The sequence below is a fragment of the Sprattus sprattus genome (assembly GCF_963457725.1).
Source record: "Sprattus sprattus genome assembly, chromosome: 5".
NCBI lineage: Eukaryota > Metazoa > Chordata > Actinopteri > Clupeiformes > Clupeidae > Sprattus > Sprattus sprattus.
The window spans coordinates 29664908-29672655 of NC_137924.1; positions in this window are offsets into that span (position 1 = coordinate 29664908).

Sequence of the window (7748 nt, forward strand, 5' to 3'; positions counted from 1 at the left end):
GGATGGCGCCAGATTTGTCACCGGGCCGACCAATGGGGCGGGGCCACCTGCCACCCATGTGTGCCTGGGTCGGACCTGGCGGTGGGAAACCGAGAGGGGGGGAGGAGGAAAGAAAAAATAGAGAGACAGAAAAAGAAAAAGAGAGACAGAAAACGCCAGACGCCATTTGGCATGGCGCTATGGCGGACGCCACTCATCCCAGGTCTGCCCCCGAGTCAAGTCAAATCCCCTGGGTATCCGCAGACCTCCCCGACCCCTGACAAGCGTCTGAGCTGGGGACAGTTACGAAACACTGGATTACTCTGCTGATTAGAGCTACGGTTAAACACACCCACACACACACACACAAACAAACATGCACACACACACACACTCACAGTCTCATACACATACACACACACACACACACCCACACCCACACACACACAAACATGCACACACACTCACAGTCTCATACACACACACACACAAACACACATATGCACACAAGTACATGCACATACACTCACAGTCTCATATACACACACATACATGCACACAAGCACATGCAAATGCACACACACTCACATCCACATAAACATACGCATACACTCACAGTCTCATACACACACAACATAAAGTAGCATACAAAATACCTACAAAATGTATTTTGATAAAAGATACAAAATGCTGTATAATGCTATATACATATTTGTATATAACATCATATCACAAAGCTCCATCCTACATAGGCATATTTGACCATTTGATAATATTATGTAATGAAAATATAACAGCTTTGTATTGCGTCGCGATGATCGCTAGATGACCGTAGCCATGTCAAGAAGGCAAAAAAAGTACATCACATTTTTCGTCATGGTCTGCACCACCTCAGCAGACACAAATATGGTCCGCTCACATCTGTTTCTGTTGAGCAGCTCTTGTCGCTTGGACTATAAATTGGCCTTTAGAGTGAATCAGAGAGGACAAATGAGACATGAATCTCTCACTTGTCTTAAACAGGTTAAACGAGACACCGATCTATCCCCCATAGATGCATGCAGGTGAATACATGTGATGTCATCATGTATACAGTTTTGGGGAAAGCAGTTAGAGTGCTAAAATTCTAAACACTACACTAGTTTGATCAATGAGAAGACCGTGGTATGAGAAGCAGATTCAGACTGGGAAAAATATGACGGTGAAGGTGACTACACATAACTAGCTTCAAAATATCCCAAAGCTCGGTTTGCCGTTGTTCTCGTGTTACTGCAAGACAGCATAATGGCTCCCTTATGACCTAGCGTAGCGTAGTGTTCCAACCAGGCGTGTAGCGCTCTGCTCAAAGTTAAAATTGGTTGACCTCCGAGCCTGTTTGCCGCTGAACTTTCCGAGTGTAGCCAATGATTTCACAGTGCGGTGTAAGCTACTGGAACATACATCTGTGAGACGTAAATGCCATGTATGCCGACAGATATGGAAGACATACTTAAAAGACAATCCAAATTTGTGTAGGGGGTAATGAGTATAAAGTTCACTATTTTCACTCAGTTTTTATGCAGAGAGTTGTATGTGTAATTGAACTTTCTTTACTGAAAAATCAAGGTGTTATTGACTCCGTTTTACTTTTACCTGTAATTTGTTGTTAAACCGTAGAAATTCGACATATCGTTATCGCATAGACGTATTTGAGAGGCCTATGTGTTTTTTTTTGTAGCTCTGTAACGTTAAGAGAAAGTAAGCATTTGAGGTTCTGTCTCTGGCCTATTTCTCTTGCTACTTTCTCAAGTGGTGCTTTCATGATTACATATCTAGACCTTCATATCTATCTGTGGAGGACTGAGCAGCACGTCATGCCTGAGCTGAGCGTTGTGTTGACACCCCAACTCTACACCGCGTTCCACATTATTATGCAAATGACACTTTGCTCAGATTTTCCTAAATAGTAATGCACAATCAGTCAGTATAATTTTCAAGTCATCAACTGTTAGAGTATAATTCAAATTGTATTGAACAAACCTCCCAATGATAACAGTATTTTTTTCAAAAATAAAAAACTCAAAATGCAGTGTTCCAAATTATTATGCAGAGTTTCAAAGTCTCAGAGTTTCAAGATATTTTATAGGTTGTAAAGAACTAAAAATTGTCATTTGTTGAATTTGCAGCATTAGGAGGCCATATTTACTGAAATCAAAAAAAAAAAAAATAGGTCAAGGTACATGTTAACATAGGACCCCTTCTTTGATATCAACTTCACAATTCTGGCATCCATTGAACTCATGAGTTCTTTGATTGTTTCTGCTTTAATGTCTTATCAGGATGCCATTATAGCCTCCCAGAGCACCTGATTGGATGTGAACTGCCTTCCACCCACATAGATCTTTTGCTTGATGATGCTCCAAAGGTTCTCAATAGGGTTAAGGTCAGGGTAAGATGGGGGCCACACCACGAGTTTCTCTTCTTTTATGCAAAGAATACCTCTGGGGCATTGGCTGCTATAGCCAATGCCCCAGAGGTATTCTTTGCAGCATGAGATGGTGCATTGTCATGCATAAATATGACTTTGCTATGGAAGGCGCGGCTCTTCTTTCTGTACCACGGAAGAAAGTGTTCAGTCAGAAACTCTACATACTTTGCCAAGGTCATTTTCACACCGTCCAGACCCTGAAGGGGCCTACCAGCTCTCTCCCCATGATTCCGGCCCAAAACATGACTCCGCCACCTCCTTGTTGATGTCTTAGCCTTGTTGGGACATGGTGGCCATTCACCAACCATCCACTACTCCATCCATCAGGACCATCAAGGGTTGCACGGCACTCATCCGTAAACAAAACAGTTTGAAAGTTAGTCTTTATGTAGTCCTGAGCCCACTGCCACCTTTTTTGCTTGTGAGCTGGGTTTAGGGGTGGCCGAATACGGTTTAAGGACACTTGCCAACCTCTTGAGCATCCTATATCCTGAAGTTCGCGAGACTCCAGAGGCACCAGCGGGTTCAAACACCTGTTTGCTGCTATTCAATGGTATTTTAGTGGCTGCTCTCTTGACCCTACGCATTTGTTTGGCAGAAATATTCCTTATCTTGCCTTTGTCTGAACAAACCCACTTGTGCTGTGAATCAGTGACAAATTTCTTCCCCGTCCGATGATCATGCGCAATTCTTTTGGAAATATCCAATGTTGTGATACCTTGACCAAGGTATTGCACTATTTGCCGCTTTTCAGCAGCAGAGAGATCCTTTTTCTTCCCCATTTTGCCTGAAACATGTAGCTTGCTTAATAATGTGGAACATCCTTCTTAAGTAGTTTTCCTTTGATTGGGCTCACCTGGCAAACTAATTATCTCAGGTGTCTGAGATTGATTTCAATCATTCAATTAGCCCTGAGACACAAAACCACCCATGACTTTAATTGAAAAACAAAAAAATTAATGTTTATGACCCTTAAATCCAATTTGCATAATAATGTGGAACGCGGTGTACTCATGAGTAAACCGCTTAAAAAAACACAAGCATGTTGTGCAGTGAATGTGCACAGTTGATTTGTTTTGATTTTTTAACAAGAGAACATTGGGACAAACTGCTCCCCGACGGTCACAGGAAACTAAAATACAAGGGATCTGGTAATTGTCATGATGTTGATCAACAGTGAAGCATTTGAACTGCAGACTATTACTGACACCTAAATCTCTCAGCTAGGTCAAGGCATTGTTCCAAGCAGTATCCCATGCCATCATTTCAATAAGACGTGACTAAAGGCCTTCCTGCTTCTGACTGCTGTCCAAGAAAGAAGCTTTTTTTCCCGCCACTGTGGGCGTGCCATGCTCATGATCTCGTCTGACCGAGTTGTTGAGGCATCAAAGAGATGTCATGACATCAGGAAGTGTGTCAGCCAGGAGAGCATCATTGATGACAAACAAACAAACATGTTGGCACCTGAAGAACCAAAGAAAGAGCTCAAGGCCATCTGAAGTCTGCTGGACACCCTTTGATAGGGGTGAAAAGATTTGAGTCAGTCTGGGTTAAGCATGTGAGGTAAGGAGTGGGACTCAAGCCAACTGCGTGTGCGTTGCCAGGTCACTTGTAGTAAGGAAATATTTGGTTGAAAAATGAGAACTGGCCAGGAGTATGTGTGTTCTCGGGCAAAAGGGGGAATTACTGGAAAGACAGCTATTTAGGTCCACTCAGCTCTCTCTGTCTCTTGTCTCTCTCACTCTGTCAGCTCTCTCTCTCTCATTCTTGGTTTCTCTCACACACACATACCTTCCGGCCAATACAGCATCCTCTCTTCCCAACATACCCTGCTAAAGTGACATCCCATTCCTGTATCCTGTGCTAGGCTAGGCTAATGACAACCATATGGCTGGGAAAAAAATAACACAAACACAGAAGGGAAGTAAAGCCCAGTGGAAAGAACAAAAGTGGGACACTGGCTGTACCCAGGAGCCCCAGGTGTCAAGCACGGGCCCCGTCGTCAGCACTCAGCTAAAGCAGACGGAGTGGGTCAGGAGGTGAGTCTGATGAGCTTCTTCGCTAGCTAGCATTAGCGACCTAGCGGGACTGGATCAGCGTTTCGCGTTTAGCCACAACAATGCAGCTGATCCTTCCTGTGGAATCTTAATGGCATCTACTTGCCACAGCCGCCACAGGACTCCGTTCCCGAGAGACAGACGCTCTGATTAAGAGAGTGTATGTGTGTATAAAAATGCTCCCGACACCCCCTCAACCCAATTTATTTCATTTCATTGTTTCTTCTCCTTGAATTTCCATCCACCCTTCCAAACCCTGCAACTACGTCACACCTTCATGTTATGCAAGTGCTCACTCTCTCTCTTTCTCTCGCTGAAGGGGATGTGGTCTGAGCGAACACAAGTGCATGCTGGGATGTCAGGCTGATTGGAGTCTACAGCTGTGTCCACACAGACCCCGTCAAATCCCAGCCAGGGCTGCAGGGGCTGTCCTTACCAATCTAAATGCCCAGAAAGATGGCAGGAGGAAACCCCTCAATGCAAGCAAGGAGCTCAGGACTGTAAGGGCTTGTCTCCTGTAGAAAGAGTAGTCCTGGACATCTGCCTTCTGTCACCAGATCGAAACAAATACCAAGACACACAATCCTACGATTAGTGATTAGGTCTCAACAACCATGGTGTTCCATAATGTTGGGAGCTCTTGATGGGGAAATACAAACCTATTTTTTGCACGGTGTAACAGTGTGCAAACTTTTAAGCTTCCCTCGCAGCTGTGATAAGATTTTCTTTGGCTGCGGAAGCTGAATGCTAGTCTAGAAAGTCTAGAACTTTCCACGAAAGGCATCAGGGCTTATTGTTTGCTGAAGCAAAGGGGGAAACTGAAGCCCACAGGGCAGCTGTGTGTGTGACTGGAACAGATCAGGCTCAGATCGAACCCAGACCGGGAGTTGACCCGGAGTCACCTGCTGTTCAGGTTACCTCCAAAACCACACACACATGCATGCACACACACATTTTATGTTCATTAAATGTTCGTTAGCTGAAGGTGGTGCGAGAAAAGCAATAAGACACAGTGATTGAGATGAGGGCCTGTGGTTTCAGAATTTTGCCTCCGGTTTAGTTTGAATTTAAACAAGGGTCTGAGAGGTAAATGCACCATTAAGTGCTATTAAATGTCAATTATAATGATACTTAAGGTAGCATGCTAAATTCTCCAGGGTATCAGTGCAAGTCTGACCTCTTAAGAACAATGATGTATAACCTCAGAACAACTTTCTGTTGTGTTTTTTCACTTTCACAACATACATTACATAAACACTAGAGTAAAGTTAACAATGCCTTTACTTTCTTTTGTTACGATACATCAACATATTCTCTGTCCACCTCTCATTCAAGACGCCATGTCCTCCATAACCCCACCATATCCATGGCCTGACTTCTTTCGCCAACATGAAAACAAGCAGCACCACTCACCCAAGCGGCCCCTGTGACGGATAGTAATCCCATGATGACAGCTTTCCCTTTAATGCAATGCTGTAGTAGACCATTTGATTTGCGAACAGCGGTGGACACGATAGGACATGTCTGAACTTGAACTATGTCACCTTTGACCTGCCGTGACCACGGCGGGGGAAGTGTTTGGGAGATGCCTCACTCCCACGGGACCGGTCAGTACAGAGAGCGATGAGAAAGTGGGCGAGAGCGAGAGAGTGAGTGAAAGAAAGAAAACAATCCTGAGGAAGAATGAGAGACAGGAAGAGATAGATAGAGAGCGAGTGAGAGTGAGTGAGTGAAGTCGTAAACAACCCCAGGACAATGGCCGCTGAGAGTGCAAACTGTCAGTACCTGTGTAAGTGTACATTGCCATTAGAATGGTGTTGTGTGAAAGACGATCCCTCCAATTGTCCTTGGAGACGGTAATGCACGCTTGCTAGTCACACAGTACCCCTTCTCCTGGGAGGCCAGGCGCATTGAGATCGGAAATATGTGACGCGTCACTGTTTTAAACTGGAAACATAACCCTTTTAATTCAGGCGTTATGGATACGGCTGAGGTGCACAAAAGAGGGAAAACACATTACATCTCATATACGTGCAGATCGGCTTTGTCACGCGGAGTTGACCCTTTGGCCTAACGTACCACCGGAGCTGTGAAAACACTTAGTGCTGAGCCAGAACAGCTATACGTGCTAATCTATCTCGCCCGCCATGGAGAGCGAAGCCCCGAGGCGAAGAAAGATTCTTTAATTCTCTTCTTCCTCTCTTTTCTCTCCCCTCCTCACCTTTCACAAAGTTTGCTCTATCTATCTATTCACAAAGTTTGCTCTATCTATCTATTCTCTGTTAACTCTATCCATCTCTTACTTTCACACTCTCTCTTTTTTCTTCTTTTCTTTCACTCTTTCTCTGCAAACCCTCCCTTGACTATCACTCTTTCTCTCCCTCCTTCTCTTTTTCTTTATCTCTCTCTCTCTCTCTATCCGTGGAAAAACACTGCCCCCCCACCCCCTCATCTGCACCATGGACATTGAGTCTAATAGATCGCAGGCGAAGGGATGACATGGTGCAATGTCAACACTGCAACTGAAGCCCACCTTTTGACAGCCCTCCAGGCTTCGCCAATCTGCAAATAAAAAGCAACCCGTCTATTACCTCAGTTTCCTGAAATGCAAACACTGAAGAGCGACTGAGCAGAGGGAGGCCCAGTGCAGGTGCCATTGTGGCTCCTGAGGTGTGAAGAAGGGAAGGGTGCCATGGAGGGGTTGGGTGGGGAATGGGGTGTGGTTGGTTGATGGTCGATGGTCGATGTTTGAATGAAAGTTGGAATCTCCGCCAATGAAGGGAGTATGATAAATATTATTACACAGATGGAGGAGGATAACAATGGCTCCCTTCCCAGAGGAGAAGTGTGGGGGTGGTTGGGCGCGATTAAGTGAAAAATTCACCAAGCACAGGCAGGCAGGCAGGCAGGCAAGGCCTGCAAAGCATCAATCCATTAATGACGGATTTAAAAACCATGAGGGCCCAGGAGATTATATCGCATTGTATCAACAAGGAGCCAAGAGCAGGGGATAAAAGGATACAGTTTCAGCCCAGCGACCTAGACGGCAGCTGGACCTGGGAGAGGTCCGTCCATCTCTGGCCCACATCTGGCCCCCATCTGGCTCTAATCGGCGCCGGATCCTTTCCAGGTTTGCCTCTGTCTGGGAATAGGGTTTGTGCAATGGCTTTCCAGGAACACCCAGTGGCTCTTTCTCACACACACACACACACACACACACACACACACACACACACACACACACA